The sequence below is a fragment of the Kogia breviceps genome, chromosome 10 (genome assembly GCF_026419965.1).
Source record: "Kogia breviceps isolate mKogBre1 chromosome 10, mKogBre1 haplotype 1, whole genome shotgun sequence".
Classification (NCBI taxonomy): domain Eukaryota; kingdom Metazoa; phylum Chordata; class Mammalia; order Artiodactyla; family Physeteridae; genus Kogia; species Kogia breviceps.
In genome coordinates, this window is record NC_081319.1 from 65,406,647 (window position 1) to 65,423,713 (window position 17,067).

At 36.7% G+C, this 17,067-nt stretch overlaps 1 pseudogene; it reads right to left on the bottom strand.

Annotated features, from left to right (window-relative positions):
• Positions 1 to 11,276: 11,276 nt before the first annotated feature.
• On the bottom strand, positions 11,277 to 12,205 carry LOC131763610 (kidney mitochondrial carrier protein 1 pseudogene; annotated as a pseudogene).
• Positions 12,206 to 17,067: the final 4,862 nt, after the last annotated feature.

A 17,067-nucleotide genomic window follows, 5' to 3' on the forward strand; every position in this document is an offset into this window, starting at 1 on the left:
CAGACACAAGAAAAAATGCTCAACATCACTAATCATCAGGGAAATGCAAATCAAAACTACAGTGAGATATCACATCACACCAGAATGGCTGTTATCAAAAAGACAACAAATAACAAGTGTTAGCAAGGATGTGGAGAAAAGGGAACCTTTGTGCACTGTTGATGGGAATGCAAATTGAGTCACTATGGAAAACAGCATGGAGGTTCCACAAAAAATTAAAAATAGACCTGCCATATGATCCAACAATTCCACTTCTGGGTGTTTTTCCAAAGGAAACAAAAACACTAATTTGAAAAGATATATGAACCCAGCATTCATTTCAGCATTATTTACAATAGCCAAGATATGGATGTAACCTAAGTGCACACCCATAGCTGAATGGATAAAGATGTGGAACAGTACTCAGTCATAATAAGATTGACATCTTGTCATTTGGACAACATGGATGGACCTAGAGGATATTATGCTAAGTGAAATAAGTCAAACAGAGAAAGACAAATACTGTATTATTTCACTTACCTGTTCAATCTAAAAAGCAAAACAAATGAACAAATATAACAAAACAGAAACAGACTCATAGATACAGAGAACTAACCGGTGGTTGGCAGATGGGAGAGGGTGGGGGAGGTGAGAATAGGTGAGGGAGATTAAGAGGTACAAGGTTACACAATAAGTGAGTCATGGGAATGAAATGTACAGCAGTAGGAATATAGTCAATTACAGTATCTTTCTATGGTGATGGATGGCAACTAGACTTATCATGGTGACCATTTTGTAATATTTTGAAATATCAAATTACTATGTTGTGCATCTGGAACCAATATAGGTGTAGGTCAATTATATTTCAATCAAAAATAATATTTAGACACTGGGAAGAAATGCATCAAAATTTAATGGTTGTCATCTCTAGGGGGTGGGGGTTATGGGTGACTATTTTATGTTTTTTTATATTGCTAGTTGTCTACAATGAACATTGCATTGTTAGTAAAATTAGAAAGAAAACAATAGATGTTATTAAAAATGAAAATTATTGTAATTATGTATGAAATGCAAATGTTGTGAGAATGCTAAAAATGTGAAATACACTGAAAAATAACAATAATAAACTGAGTCTAAAATATCAGATGATATTGTTGATAGCATATCAGGGATTGAGAAAGAGTAATAGATGGAGGAATTATACAAGCATGAAAATAAGTGACTAACAGATAATTAAATACTGAAATAAAAACTTAGAAAACATTAAAAAATAAAATATGATGGTAATTTTCAGAAGCTTAAAAGCAGAAATGATTAAGCAGAAATCATTAAAAAATGAGAAATAATAAGTAAAGTGAATTTTTTTCCATAGGAAAAAATATCTAAAATTTTAACTAGTTATGTTTAAAAGATCACACCTCTGAGAACTGACATATAGGAGCTTAAACTTAAAATCAAAAATGGTAGCCATGAGATCATAACAATTTTTATAATACTTATTGCAAACTAGTTACTGAGTACCTATTCTGTGCCAAGCACTGTTCTAGAAGATACACCAGGGACTTCCCTGGGGGTCCAGTGGTTAAGACTTCACCTTCCAATGCAGGGGTTGTGGGTTCAATCCCTGGTTGGGGAGCTAAGATCCCACATGCCTCGTGGCCAAAAACTCAAAACATAAAACAGAAGCAATATTGTAACAAATTCAATAAAGACTTTAAAAATGGTCCACAACAACAACAACAACAAAAAGAAGCTACCTCAAAGTACTAAACGTACACAGATCTATGCCCTGGTGGAGATTATATCATATGTTGTCATGCAGTGACTGTAATAAATAGGTAAATTGTATTAGGAAATGATATACATATATGTTTTGGAAAAATGAAAAAGTAAAGTAGGGAAAAGGTGATTGGAATTACAAGTTGCAGCTATAAATTGGATGGTCTGAAAGCTCTTGGTAAGAAAGTCACATTTGGGCAAACACTTGAAGAAGATGAAAAATTTCATCATCTTGATATTTTGAGGAACAGTGATCCAGGCACAGGAAAGAGCTGGTGCTCCATTCCCATGGACACATAGCTAGATTATTTTTCCCTGTAGCCTGGGAGGGGACACAAAATGAATTCTTACCAACAGAATGTGGGCAGAAGTGACTTACGCCTCTTCTAAAGGTGGCCCTTAAACCCTACAGTCATATTCTCAGCAAGTTCACTCTCACCTCCTCTAACTGACTTTGTCTCTGTGTGTCTTACTGGCCATTTGGGTGGAGGAGATCTAGCAGAGTGCTCCAAGATGGCCTTAGGGAACAGCAGAGTCACATGATGGAAGGAGACTAGGTTCCCGAGTCACCCTTGGGAGGAGAGACATCTAGGAGAGCCAACCAACCTACATCACATTGTGACACTTATGCCATCAAGATTTCTTTTTTAAACAGGAAACTATTATTACTTACTCTGACTAATACAGAAGCAATTATAAGGACTTTGCTTTTGAATGTGAATGAAATGGGGAGCCAGGGAAGGGTTTTGAGCAGAAGAGTGATTTGATCTGATGTACATTTTAAGAATTTCACTCTGGCTGCTTTGTTGGTACCAGGCTGCAGAGGTACAAGAGTAGGACAGAGAGACCAGATAAGAGGCTACTGCAATTATACTAATGAGAAATGATGGTGACTTGGACCATCCCACCAGCAGTGAAGGTGATGAGAAATTGTCAGTCCAAGAGAGATTTTGAAGGGAGAGCCAACAGAATTTCTTTTCATATTGGATAAGGGAGTGAAATAAAGAATGATGGGAAGGTTTTTGACCAAAGAGCTGGGAGGATAGTGTATCTATCTACTGAGATGGGGAAAGTGGTGGGTAGAGACTGCTTGGTGGAAAGATGAATTTAGTTTTTGATATGTTGAGTTTCAGGTGTTGAGGAGTAAACAATTGGAAATGAGCTTAGTTTCAAAGAGATTTCATAAACTAAAAATGTTAAATAAATCATAATTCAATCATATTTATTTTAATCACATAAAAACACCCTTATATATGATAGACTGTAATTATGAGAAATAGTAGCTGGATAATATTGTATATTATTATTAATCAAATGTGATCCTTGAGAGTGATATCCCATTTTAGTTTGCATTTCTTCAGTTACTACTGAAAATAATATTTTACCATGTTTAGTGCCCATCTATATCTCTGTAATGAATTACTTACTCATATAATTTATACATTTTCCTATAGGGTATATTTGTATCTTTATCAATTTATAAAGCCCTTAATATTTTATGACATCTGATCATTTGTCTCTGATATATTTTGCTAATATATTCTCTCCTTTTTTTCGTACAATTACAAAAGCTCAGAATTTGAGCCCAAATTATAACTAAAAATGTTAATCATTTGTCTCTCTTTAATATAGAAAAAAGAAAAGAAGACAAGTGAATAATTCTTTTCCAGTTTCACTTCTCTAATTTGGAACCTTCTAAAAATATGTTTTCCTTTAAAATATTTCAAGAAATTGCCTCCCACTTTTCAAAATAATCTTCTGATTTTAAATCCCATGTAATGCAAGGGTTGGGGCTGGTGGAAACTGAGGTCTGTAGAGTCATTATCTATGGTTGATAGCTTCAATTTACGATCTGAGGTTTTGTTGGATAGGAAGTCTCATACATCAATGGGTGACCATGAAGGGATCATGAGAAAATTCCAAGGATGCTCTGAAAACCGTGACCCCAGGGTGACTCTGAGGTCGAGCACTGTCAGTAATTAGGAGACTGGAACGTGAATTAGTAGCAGAGGAGACTCAAAGAATTTTTGGCGAACACCATTTTTTCCTGACCTCTTTCTATTGTGACATCTTCACCACAGTAGCTCTTGCCTCCTTGTGAAGCCAACACTTGGTATATGCCAGTTGAAATATTTTTCGTCTCTGATTTTCAATCCAGAGTGTTTTCTGAATTCCAGCACATCTCCTCTGTGACCTGTATGGCCTGTCCTTGAACAGCTCCCTCCCTCCCTTCTTCTTTCATTTCCTTCCTTCCTTCTATCTTTCTTCCCTTTTCTCTATCGCTCTCTCCTTTTCTCTCCTATTTTTCTTCTTCTTTCTTGCAGTCTTTTAGATTAAATTTTCTTTTTGGCCTCCCTATTTCACCTTTTTCTATTTCTTGTTTAGAGGTGATTTATTTGCTTTCTATTCTTTTAATTAGTATCCTAGAAATTATAACATGCAGCCTAAAATAATGAATTTTAAAGTGAATCAACATCTTTACTCTCTCAGGATATTATCTAATGTTAGTTTCTTTCCTTCTTTCTTTCTTTCTTTCTTTCTTTCTTTCTTTCTTTCTTTCTTTCTTTCTTTCTTTCTTTCTTTCTTTCTTTCTTTCTTTCTTTCTTTCTTTCTTTCTTTCTTCTTTCTTTCTTTCTTCTTTCTTTTTTTCTTCCTCATAGGTAAGTCTTATTTGTATATATTCACACTTTTACCAGTTTCTTTGCTCATTCCTCCCTGTATCTCAAGCCTTCCTGCTGAAATCCTTTCTTTTCCTTTTGAATCACTCTTAAGAATTTTTTTTCATAAAACTCTGGTTCTGTATGAGAAGTCTTTTTTTCATTGTTCTTGAAAAACAGTTGTGTTGGAAACACAACTGTGCACCAAGATATGAGAGACATTTCTCCCCAAATGTGAAGGGATTCCACTATTTTATTATTTCCTGTGTTGCTGTTGAACATTTCAGCTGCAAGTTTAGTTTTTTTTTTTTTTTTTTCCTTTGTAGGTAATCTTTCATTTCCTTCTCACTGCTTTTAAGTTCTGTTTATTTTGACCACAATGTTCTAATAGTGGATTTTCTTTCCGCTTTTTCTTAAAAAATTCTGCTTGGGATTTATTCAGTTTCCTAAATCTGAGAATTTTAATAAATTCTATTTCTCTTAATTCCCAGCACAAAAGGAAAAACCTATTTATGGTGGCTTTATACTGTTTATGTTGCATTATCTGGTATATTCTTGTCAAGAGACAACTTCTGTTTTGGCTCGACATCACTGAGAAATAAATTCTCTGCCTATAATTTTATACATCATGATTGGAAGAGTTTCCCTGGACTAGATTCTGGCTCTGTTCACTTTACCTTGTTTCTTCTCCATTACCCCAATATTTCCAGACCCTAGCACTGTAGGATACACTTATATTGTCATATGACCTCTGGCTCTACACCGTTAGGTCACAAAGCTAAGGAGTCAACATGTTGAGTGATAGAAGTATTCCTGGAAGCCAGTCCTGCACTGGAATGGTAGCAATAACTTAACCGTACACAGAAGTAATTGTGAACTAAATAAATATACTAGACACTAGGTAGTAGAGTTTGACACTAGTGTCAAACTAAATGAATAGCCAACTCAACTTCCTTTTAGATGGATCCCTTGAACGCCCATTACCTCTCTTAAGGCATCCAATAAAAGGGGAAATGTGGCAGAACGGAATTTGCACAGGAATGAGCCATCAGTCTTAACCAACAGCAGTTAAGTGTGCTTCTTTTAAACATTTTACAAAAACATATGATCACGTGAGCACATTGATCAGGTTTCCTTAGGACATTGAAAGGGGCCCATGCAAGTGAGGGGCCTAAAACTTATCTCATTGCAAATCTACTTCTGTTCAATCTCTACTACCCTCCTCCTCAAAGGTAACTATTATTCTTAATTATATTTTTTGACTTTATATAAATGGAATTACACAATATATATTTTGTTTTTGTCTTCTCTCACTGAACATTGTTTTGGTGAGATTCACCCATAGTGTTGGACATAACTACAATTTGTTAATTTTCAGTATAGCATGACATCATGTGAGTAAGCCACATTCTTTCATTGATGGAAATTTGAGTCATTATTAGTTTAAAGCTATTGCAAATAACGCTACTATCAACATTTCTATCTTGTCTCTCAGCGTATGTGTGTGGGCATTTCTTTTCGGTCTATACCTAGTAGCAGAATTCATAGATTATAATCCTCTTCAACTTTAGTAGATAATGTGAAACTCTTCTCCAAAGTATTATGTCAACTACACTTTCACAATCAATCTATGAGAGTTCCTGTAGTCAACACTAGTAATTCTGGAAAGTGGGAAGTAGAAACTCATTCAAGTTATAATTTTTATTCCCTTGATGATTGTCATATGATTACTAACCACTTGGTTGTCCCCTTTTGCAAAATGTCTGTTGAAGTCACTTACTGACTTGTTTGCCTTTCTCTTACTGATTGAGGAAATATTCATATATTTGGATAACGTTCTTTGTAAGTAATATAAGTTACAAATATTTACTTTCACACACTGAAAGTAAATAACTAATTGTAATTAATTTGTAAGTAAATAACTATGTGTAATTTTAATGACTGTGTGTTTTAATATTTCTAAAAGAATCTATTTCTTTGCAAATATACTGGTCCATTTTTAGTAGACTTTTAATTTCTTCGCCTTTTTAATTTATTCTTTTTCTTTAAACATTCAAAATGTTAATATTTTCCATTCAAGACTTCAATATCTCAGGTGTTGTGAGATCAAATCTGCTTGTTTTTTTCCCTCAGTGCTGATTCTCTCCCATGGTTTCTTCATGTATCTGTGTTTGGAGGGGCAAGGGTGGGGGCCAGAGGGGGATGAGAACTTGGTTGAGGTTATCCTTTGCTCGTGAGGATTGATTTATTTTTCTGCCATGTGTCTATGTGTGTCAACAATCTTAGGGTCTCATAAATTCATTTTTTATGAATGGCGTGATACACTGGAGTCTGTACTTAATTTGCCAAACAAAGGGAGGCACTGAGAAGTTTAAATGTGAGAATAACATGGTTAGAATTCTGATATTAAAAAGAAAAAAAGAGGGAGAAAAAGAGCATGTAAAATGATTTGGGTAAATAGTTGGTAGTTGGGGATGGGTTAGGATGCTATGCAATCATCCTGGTGGGGGTAAGGCAGACACGTACAATAGTGGTGGTGGTAAGAAAGGTTACAATGACTCATTGAGACAATATGTATTTGCAATTCACACAATGTAAGTAGAAACAAAAAGAATTAAAATACTATTGGTCAAAGACCCACATTTTAGTAAAGAAGAACTTTTATTCATTGCTGATGGAAATATAAATTGGCCAAATCTCTAAGTGCGGAATTTGGTAACATATACTAGAAACTGTAAAAACAAGAGTACAATATCTTTTTCCAGCAATTCCACTGTTATTAATAATTAAGGGACTATTCAGACAAGCACGTTAAAGTGTATGAGCAAAGGTTTTACTTGTTTGGTTCTAAGGTAGCAAATTAAAACAAATCGATATAATTCAGCAAAATATTGGGTTGGCCAAAAAGTTCCGAATGAAATTTTTGGCCAACCCAATAGAATAGAGTAACCAAAAATGGAGATATAAATCTATATATTTGAAGATGGAAAAGTTCACAATCTAAGTAATAAAGTAGGTCACAGAATAATATGTAAAATATTATATCATTAAAAAATAATATATATGCATGTATAGAACATATTTGAAAATGTGTATACAATTTTAACAATGCTTATGTCAGTGTGTTTTTCTCTATTGCCTTATATTTTGATAATGCATATGGATTACTACGTTTTGAACAAATGATGATGTCATTAATAGGCACTTCAGAGAAGCCAGTATGGGCTACTGGTTTACTGGGGAATGTGATGATTTAGATGCTGCTTGACAGTCTGGTTGAAAATCTAACTGGATATATCTGAATATCAGTTTGAAAGAGTCTGACTATAGAGAATTTAAAGTGAAATGACTGATGACAGAATTTTTGAGTATTTAAGATGAAATGGTTGATGCAGAATTTTCCCCAATATTAAAAAATGATTTAGCTTCCAGGAAGTTTGGTACTAAATTTTTAAATGCTTAGTTGAAAGAATGATATAAGCCCATATTTCAGTAGTGTTTATAGCTGCTTTCCTTTATGGCATTTAACTTTCTGGGGTTTAACTTCCCCCCATTCTATTATATATAATTACATTTATCAGATATTTGAAATCCCTTATAGATTGGGTGAACTATACATTTTAAAGAAATATATTGTATAATTAAGTAATGCTTCTATTGATCACTATTTAAGGAGGTGCTTTAATTAAATTCAACAGTTGAATAAAATTTCCAAATACTTCAAATATCACTTTTTGAGGCAAACTTTGAATAACTTATTCATTAGTTTGCCAATTTAAAGTTTTGACTTTTTTTTTTAACTCCCAACATTTTGCTTGTTTTTTAAAGATTAAAAGCCTTTTATTTATGACTGGTATAAAAATTTGGTGAATCCTATTGACTAAGGTGCTTCAATTTTACAGGTAGGAAAATTGGTCACAAATCTAAACCAAGCAAAAGGGAGATACAAAAAACCAAACTGCTTATTTTTAAAATTGTTTTAATCCATCTCTGCAATTCAGTTAAAATCCATCTACTCTTCTTCATTCTCCTTCTAGTTCAAATTCTAACTTTCCCCCTGGATTATTAGTTTCACCCGGTCTCCCTGCTCTCAATGTTCCCCTATTTCAACCTCTTCCACATTGGTAGTTGATTATGAAAATTCTCTCCTTTGTAAAAATTTTATTTTGTATTGGACTGTAATTGATTTACAATTTTGTGTCAGTTTCAGGTGTACAACAAAGTGATTCAATTATACATATACATATATCTATTCTTTTTCAAATTCTTTTCCCATTTAGGTTATTATAGAATATTGAGCAGAGTTCCCTGTGTTATACAGTAGGTCCTTGTTGGTTATCTATTTTATATATAGTAGTATGTATATGTCAATCCCAAACTCCCAATTTATCCCTTTCTCCTTTCCCCGTTGGTAACCATAAGTTTGTTTTCTATGTCTGTGAGTCTGTTTCTGTTTTGTAAATAAGTTCATTTGTATCATTTTTTTAGTAGATTCCACATATGAGTGATATCATATGATATTTGTTTTTCTCTGTCTGACTTACTTCACTTAGTATGAAAATCTCCATGTCCATCCATGCTGTTGCGAATGGCATTATTTCATTCTTTTTTATGGCTGAGTAATATTCCTTTGTATATATGTATCACATCTCCTTTATCTAGTCCTCTGTTGATGGACATTTAGGTTGCTTCCATGTCCTAGCTATTGTAAATAGTACTGCTATGGACATTGGGGTGCATGTATCATTTTGACCCATGGTTTTTCTCAGGATATGTGCCCAGGAGTGGGATTGCTGGATCATATGGTAGCTCTATTTTTAGTTTTTAAAGGAACCTCCACACTGTTCTCCATAGTGGCTGCACTAATTTGCATTCCCACCAACAGCATAGGAGGGTTCCCTTTTGTAAATTCTCTCCTAAAAATCTTCACTTCCCACTCGACAGACTAAATGTTCTTGCACGGAAAGCAGGATCATCTACACGTTGGCCCCATCCCACTTTCCTGACTTCATTTCCTTCTATGCTTAGGAACATGCCCTACAGTTTAGCTACTTAAAAGTCTTGGGGGCACGAAGTGAATTTTCTTGTCTTAAACTTTTGTGTAAGTGCCAGGAGATTCTTTCCCTTCTCAAATTCTTATGGGTCAGTTTTGATAGGCAGGAAAACTAGTTTACAAAATCCGTTGTGAGAATTCATTTATCTAATGGCTAAGGAGATTTACTGTTTCTCCTCCCCATCCAATTCTGGCTCAAGCACAAGGTTGTGAAAAGAGTGACCTTTTCAGGTAAAGAAAGGCCTTTCTGTAATAAAGAGTAAAGTCTTCCTTGAGGACTCAGATCAAATTAGGAAAAATTATTGATGATACATATGAGCTCCAACAATGATTAGTGTGGTATTGATTTCATTAAGTTAATACATGTACAAAACACCACTGCAAAAACAAAAAAAAATAAAACAGAACAGAAACAGAGTGTCTAGAAAAAAGTTTAAATGTACCCACTTCCTCCTATTGGTCAGGACCTTGGAAGCTTGGATTGAGCTTAGGGTCATTACACTTCATTACTCCCTTGAGACTGAGTCCAGTGCCTGGGTGTTTCCTAAGTGGGAAAAAAAATGAATAGGTGTCTCACATTTGTAAGACAATTTTTTTTTTTTTTTAGGAATAGATTATTTCTACATCTGTGGGAAATGTTCTATTTCAAATTTCCGTTGGAGCAACATTAACTAAATTTGGAGATCTCTTCCTTGGGTCCCTTAATAAATTGTTTTTAGAAATTAATTCTCTTTAGATACTTTGTTACTTAATAGTTCTTTACTACTAAATGCTTTTCTTTTGTTGTTTAAATGGATTCCTTTTATTTTTAAAATTAATTAATTTATTTTTGGCTGCATTGGGTCTTCGTTGCTGCGTGTGGGCCTTCTCTAGTTGCGTCAAGTGGGGGCTATTTTTTTTTTTCCTCTTCCATACACATGGACCATTTATTCTGAGATGATGGCTGTATGACAGCATGATGTAAACACACTAATCCTACAAGTCAAGTAGCAGCAGCTACTATCTTCTTCACCTGACCCTCAATATCAATAGATGTTATTATCCCCGTTTTACAGATTGGGAAATAGAAACTTTGCTAAAATCACAGAGCAAATTACAAACATTACTTAAGACAGAACCCAAGTAACTTAAAAACACCTCCCACCAGCACAGACTTTGCCACCTTCTAAGCCAACCTATCACACCACCATGAGTTTAGATATTAATGCTTTGTAACAATTCCTCACAGAGGCCTAGTGGTCGAAGGCTTAAAAGTCACGTATTATAAGTGAAAGATCCTGCCAAAATTGGAAATTAGAAAGCAGTGCAATATTCCAGGGATCTATATCCTGCACTGTTTATACCTGGGGTATAACAGGTCTCCATGTGTGAATTTCTTCAGCAGACACGAAGCCAAAGCCCCCCCAGAAATTCAGGAACAATAACACCCTCTTGGAGGCTCTATTCATTCCATGGTTCCAAAGAACTTCTTTCGAACAGTCTGGGAGTCTCAGCTATGAGTTGAGATGCATCAGGAGTTATTCTCTCCTGAGGGAATCAGTCCATAGTTCCTGATCTTCACACAAGTTTTCTTTAGCAAGAAACATGCATTTCATGTTATCTTTGATGTCGAAGGGCACTTGAATGGTAAGGACTAGTGTTTGGATGTTACAGTCTATGCCATTAAACATTTGGTACAGAGCGTCCAATGCCAGGACACAGCAATCCAAGCTAACCCAGTCTTCACCTGTTGCTCACACCTCAGAATCTGTGGTGGACCAAGCAATGAGAAGCAGTGGGAAAGACAGGAAGCTTTGCTATTTCAGACATGAGCATTTTCAGGGGGATGTTTCATGCAGTCTTGACTTGTCACAAATCCAATTTCTTCAACTGCTCATATGTCACAAAGAAAATAATATTCCAAGGACCAAGTCTCAACCAATTTGGCCAAAACCCTTTATACAGAGCAAAAAACCCTTCATTCTTCCATGTCTGTAACAAGCAATCTAGGGAACCTGTGTAGCCAGGGTATCTGCCATCTCGAAGGACTCTGATTCATCATACGTGTTCTCACCACATCGACAGGGTTTGAGGCCAGGGCGCCTGCCAGCCCACAGGTGAAGCTTGAGAGGAAATGAGTATACACAGTGTCTCCCATCAAGCCCGAGAGAATCAGATGCCTCTTGGTGAGGTCGTAGACTGGCAGCTCCACACCAACAATAGCGGCCCTCTGAGCAGTAAGGGACACACCCTTCCAAAGTCCTCTTGTTCCCTCTTGCTGTAAATGTGAATGAAGTTGCCTATCACTCCTCTTCGAAGGGTGCTATTTTGTGCTTGCATCCGAATTTTCAAAACATCAGTTGGATTAGCAATGGTTGAGGATATGACTCCAGAGAGAATTCCGCAGACCACATTTATCAGAAGGGTTTCATCTTCCGGGAGCTCGACAAATAACCGCTTCAAGCTCTGGTAGGCGCCTATCTTGATGGTGCCATAGGAAGCCTGGAGCAACATCGCAGGAGCAATCCCTGAATACAGTGCTTGCAGGCCTTCCTCTCTGCCTATCCTCACTAACGCATGCAACATTCCTCGATACCTGATTTCTTTAAAGTTTGCATTATTCTTCTGGCCTTGAATCTGGAGCTGTGTCTTGGTTAAATCAATTGGAAAAGTACTGCACTCCGCTGTGATGGAGTCCAGGCCTCCGTACACGAAGGGCTTCCAGTTCAGGGCTGACATGCTCACCGCTGTCCCTTCTCCTTTGTTCACAGACGCATAGCCTCCAACAGGGTTTTTCTGGGTGGCGGCGGCCCTGCACCTCCTACTCCCCAGGCGCAGTAGCATTCGGCTCCAGCGGCCACACGGAACTGGAGGAAAGGCTGGGGAGCGGCGGGGGCGGCCCAGGAGCCCAAGCGCAGCCCCGCCCCGCCCTAGGGGAGCTACTTTTTATTGTGGTGCACGGGCTTTTCATTACAGTGGCTTCTCTTGTTGTGGAGCACGGACTCTAGACACATGGGCTTCAGTAGTTGTGGCGCATGGGCTCAGTAGTTGTGGCTCGCTGGTTATAGAGCGTAGGCTCAGTAGTTGTGACCACAGGTTTAGTTGCTTTGTGGTATGTGGGATCTTCCCAGACCAGGGATCGAACCCGTGTCTCCTGCATTGGCAGGCAGATTCTTAACCACTGTACCACCAGGGAAGTCCCTACTAAATGCTTTTAACAGGAATAATTTTCTTCTGGGTAAAATGTTTTCCTTGCTTGTATTTGCCACCATTCCTTTTGAATTAGGCATTGAAGTAACTTTTTCTAAAGTCAGAGGTCTTGGCATCATTACTCTTTACTAATTATATTTATTTTCTGCCTCTCATTTGCTTGCTCTTCTGCTGATAGACACTTAGAGAGTAGTGCCAAGATATAGCTTTGCTTCTGTCCTTTGTTTTCCCCTGTTTTTAAACATCACCTCCTAAGACCACAAGGATTTTTATCTTAAATACTGTTTATTTTAGTTTGTGTACTTTTAAAAACCTCTATCTTGATTATCTTTTAGCCAAACGTTGAATACTCAAGCTTGGCTGCTATCTAGTTGGGAAATGAGGCTGTATCATTCTCTGCTGTCATGGATTCCCTAACCAATTCTGAACTATTTCGTGGTTTATAAGCTCTCCCTGCCATCGAAATCTCTATTTGGCTTTTCTGCTATAATAGACACTTGCTTCCATGGCTTTTCAAAACCCAGACCCAGCCCGGGCCCTTCTCTGACAGCCGTGGTCCTCAGGGCTGCTTCTTTCCCATTATCTCTTTGGAATTCAGCCTCTTTCTCTGAACAAATGAGTCACATTTATCTAAACCTTACCTTTCAACTCTTTAGTTTTTTTTTTTTTTTCTTCTTTTGCTTATGTTTGGGTCCTCTGGAAATCTGAGCCTGGGGAAAAGAAAAACAAATACTATGAACTTTTCTGAAGAATGCCTGGCTCCCACCCTTTCTGCATTTCTGCAGCAGACACAAAGCCTCCGTATCTATTTCACATAGATCCTTCTCCCCAGAGCTCTTTTATTCCAAAGAGCGGCGAAGAATTTATAGTCATCTGGTGAATTCCAACACAGTAATTCAATTTTTTAAATAGAAATTTTACTGCTTAATATTTGGGCTAGGCTTGTCTTAATATTATTAATTATATTAGTAATAATGACCACTATCAACTGATTTTTTTAATGTACCTAGTGCTGAATTAAATAGTTTACAGACATATAAGAAATCTAGATTTATCAAATAACAATCAGCCTTTCATTTTAGTCAATATTGTGTTTTATAAACTATGCTGCAATGTTTTGGATTGTGGTCCTTGGATTAAAGACCTGGGTTCAATTCTGTGTCTGCTAAGTAGTACATGTATGACCTTCCATATGTTATTAAATAGTCTTTATGCAACTACTATTTTTGAGACCATATATGCCATTTATTTATTTTTGAATTCATCATAAAATTTAAAATTATTCATTGAATGTGTACATTTCAGAACTGAAGCTACATCATTAATCTAAGGAAATGATATATCTAACTGATAGAGTTATTGTTGGGAGTGAATAAGGTTATATATGCAAAACACTTAGCTTAGTGCTTGGCACATACCAGTGGTCAATAAACTGTAGCTCTTTCCCTTCCCTCAGCAGTTATCAAGCTGCTAAATTCCTGGGGCCAGGAATCTGCGAGAAGCTCATTCTTTACATATCATAATAGTTCATAGCAATTTCTACTATTAGACAGGCTAGGATAGAAATAATCTAAAGTCATAATAAAATAAAAAATGATAATTTAGATATATATTCAGTTTTGAAGCAACTTCTATGTTTTTCCACTTTTCCACTCTTTTATTTCCCAGATAAAATTATTATTTTCCAAATAAAATAATTATCTTAACCCAGGAAATGAGTGGTTAATCATGGGCCTGATTCTCTCCTTTCAGATAAAATTTAAAAGGCAAAGTCACTCAAGATGTGGTATGACTATTGGCTAGTCCCCCAGAGAGTTACTTTCTTAGAACACAGTAGAAGAGGGGAGTTGTTAGCTTTGATAAATTTTGAGAAAAGTAGCCTAGAGAAGTGTAGTACATGCTGATTCATAATGTCATTAGGCAATTCTAATCTGCCAAAGAACAAAGATAAGGAAGCAGTTGTATTTTTTGACATCCTACATATAATCATCAAGATCAGGTCCAAACACTTAAGACCTGAATTCGAATCTTCAGTCTGCTTTTCATATTGCTCTATATTTCCCTCACAGCACACCCAGGCTGGACCACTTGCTCCTCCATGAATGGATTATGTAAATTGAAGGTGATGCTTTGGAAACTTTGCTCATGTGATACACTGTGTAAGATCTCTGCCCCTTCTCCTGCCCCAGTTGAGAGAACCACTAGGGATAGTTCTCTATCACATCTCACTCCTCTTTCAAACCATATGTCAGGCTGCAACCTCTTTTCCATTTCTCCTTAGTGATCTTCATCCTGATGTTTCCACAGCAGTTAGGTCTGAATCTCTAGTAAAGCATTTATTTCAGTTGGTCTTTTCTTATGATTTTTTAAAAATAGGAAACCTGAGTAGTTTATAATTTTTAAAGATATGGAATCATTAGTTAATCTTTCCACAAAAGAAAACTTCAGATCTAGGCAATTTTATGAAGTGAGTTCTATAAACTTTTAAGTGAATAGATCATTTCAATCATACAAATATTTCCCCACAATAGAAAATCAGGAAATATTCCCCTCCACATTTTATAATGCTATAATAATCTTGACTTCAATATTCAAAAAGACAATAAAAGAAAAGTTAATTACAGGCCAATCTACTGCTAAACATATATGCCAAAATTCACAAGGTAAGTATTGTCAAACTGAATTTAGATGATATACAAAAACCAACAAAAAAAAAAGGAAAGAAAGAAAAAAACCTAACAAAAACCAAACCAAAAAAAAAAAAAAACCAAAACCCCCAAACCCACTGAAATTCTAATATTCCAGAAATTCAAGTTTGGCTTTACATTATACAGTCTATCAATGAATTTGTGATATTAATGGATTAAGAAAGGGAAAAAAAAATCTAGGTGCTTTTCTTAATAGAAGTACATAAATTATTCGATAAGATTCAAAACCCACTGACCCACTGATGATTAAAAAAGAAAAAGACCTTAGCAAGTTATAAATAGAAGACAGTATATACTGGTAATCTAAAGCAATTATGCTTAATGGGGAAAGTTAGATACACTCCTTTTTGAATCAGGAATAAGAGGAATGTTCTGTATCACTGTTTATATTCAACATTGTTTAGGATGTCCAGGTCTTAAAGTTAAGTGTATGCATGATAATTCCCACTGTCAGGGCTCAGAGGACCACATGCCCCTGCCAGAATCCAGTTACTGGGCTAATCTAGGGTGGCCAAGGCAGACATCCACTGTGTTGAGTATCTTTTCCTACCTCAGTCTCCCCATGGATATCAAATGTATAGAGCTGAACTCTGCAACGTGTTGGTTACTATGTACATGTGGCTGAAATGTAGTTAGTCTGCATTGAAATGTACTATAAGCATAAAATACAACACTGTATTTCAAATACTTAGTATAAAAAGAGAAAAATACCTCATTAATAGATTTTTGATAACATGTTGAAATGCTAATATGTTGGACACGTTGGATTAAATGAATACATTATTAAAACAAATTTCACTAGTTTCATTATACCTTTTAAAGTTGTAGCTAGTAGAAAATTAAAAATTATATATGTGGGACACTGAGTTGCATTCTGTTTCTACTGGAGAGCTCTGGTCTACAATAAATCTGAGTTAAAGGGCATTAGACCAGGATGAGAGGGGAGGAGACAGCATAAATGTTGGCAGGATGCAGGAAGAGCCCGGCTTATCCTCTGCACTAGGCAGCAGCCATCAACCCTGTGATGCAGCCATCACACCTGGGAGGCCCCAGCTCCACAGGATGAGAAGCCACAACTGGAGCTGCAGGAGGTGTCCAGTAGGGGATTTCTGGTTCTGGTCTGTGTAGGCCAAGATGCTGCTGCCATGGCTACCTCAGATGGCAGCCAGCTGGGGACCATAGTGGGGACCCATGATTGGGATCCCTGGTGACCACCATGGACATCTTAAATTTGGTGCTGGACCTTTGAGGCTGGAGCAATAAACTTCTGCTGTTAACAACGTCCCATCTGTCTTATTAGACTATAAGATTCTTGGGGAGGTCCAGCATCTTACCATCTTTCTATTACACACTATGTTAACACAAAGTGTTTTGGACATAAAATATGCTACAAACTTATTTTCTGAACCAAATGGGAATTACATCTTAGTTCAACAACCTTCCAGGGGACCATCATTCTTTTTTTTTTGCAGTATGCAGGCCTCTCACTGTTGTGACCTCTCCCGTTGCGGAGCACAGGCTCTGGACGTGCAGGCTCAGTGGCCATGGCTCACGGGCCCACCGCTCCACGGCATGTGGGATCTTCCCGGACCGAGGCATGAACCCGTGTTCCCTGCATCGGCAGGCCGGACTCTCAACCACTGCGCCACCAGGGAGGCCCAATCATTCTTAATGTCCTCATTCACTACTACACTCCTTCAGG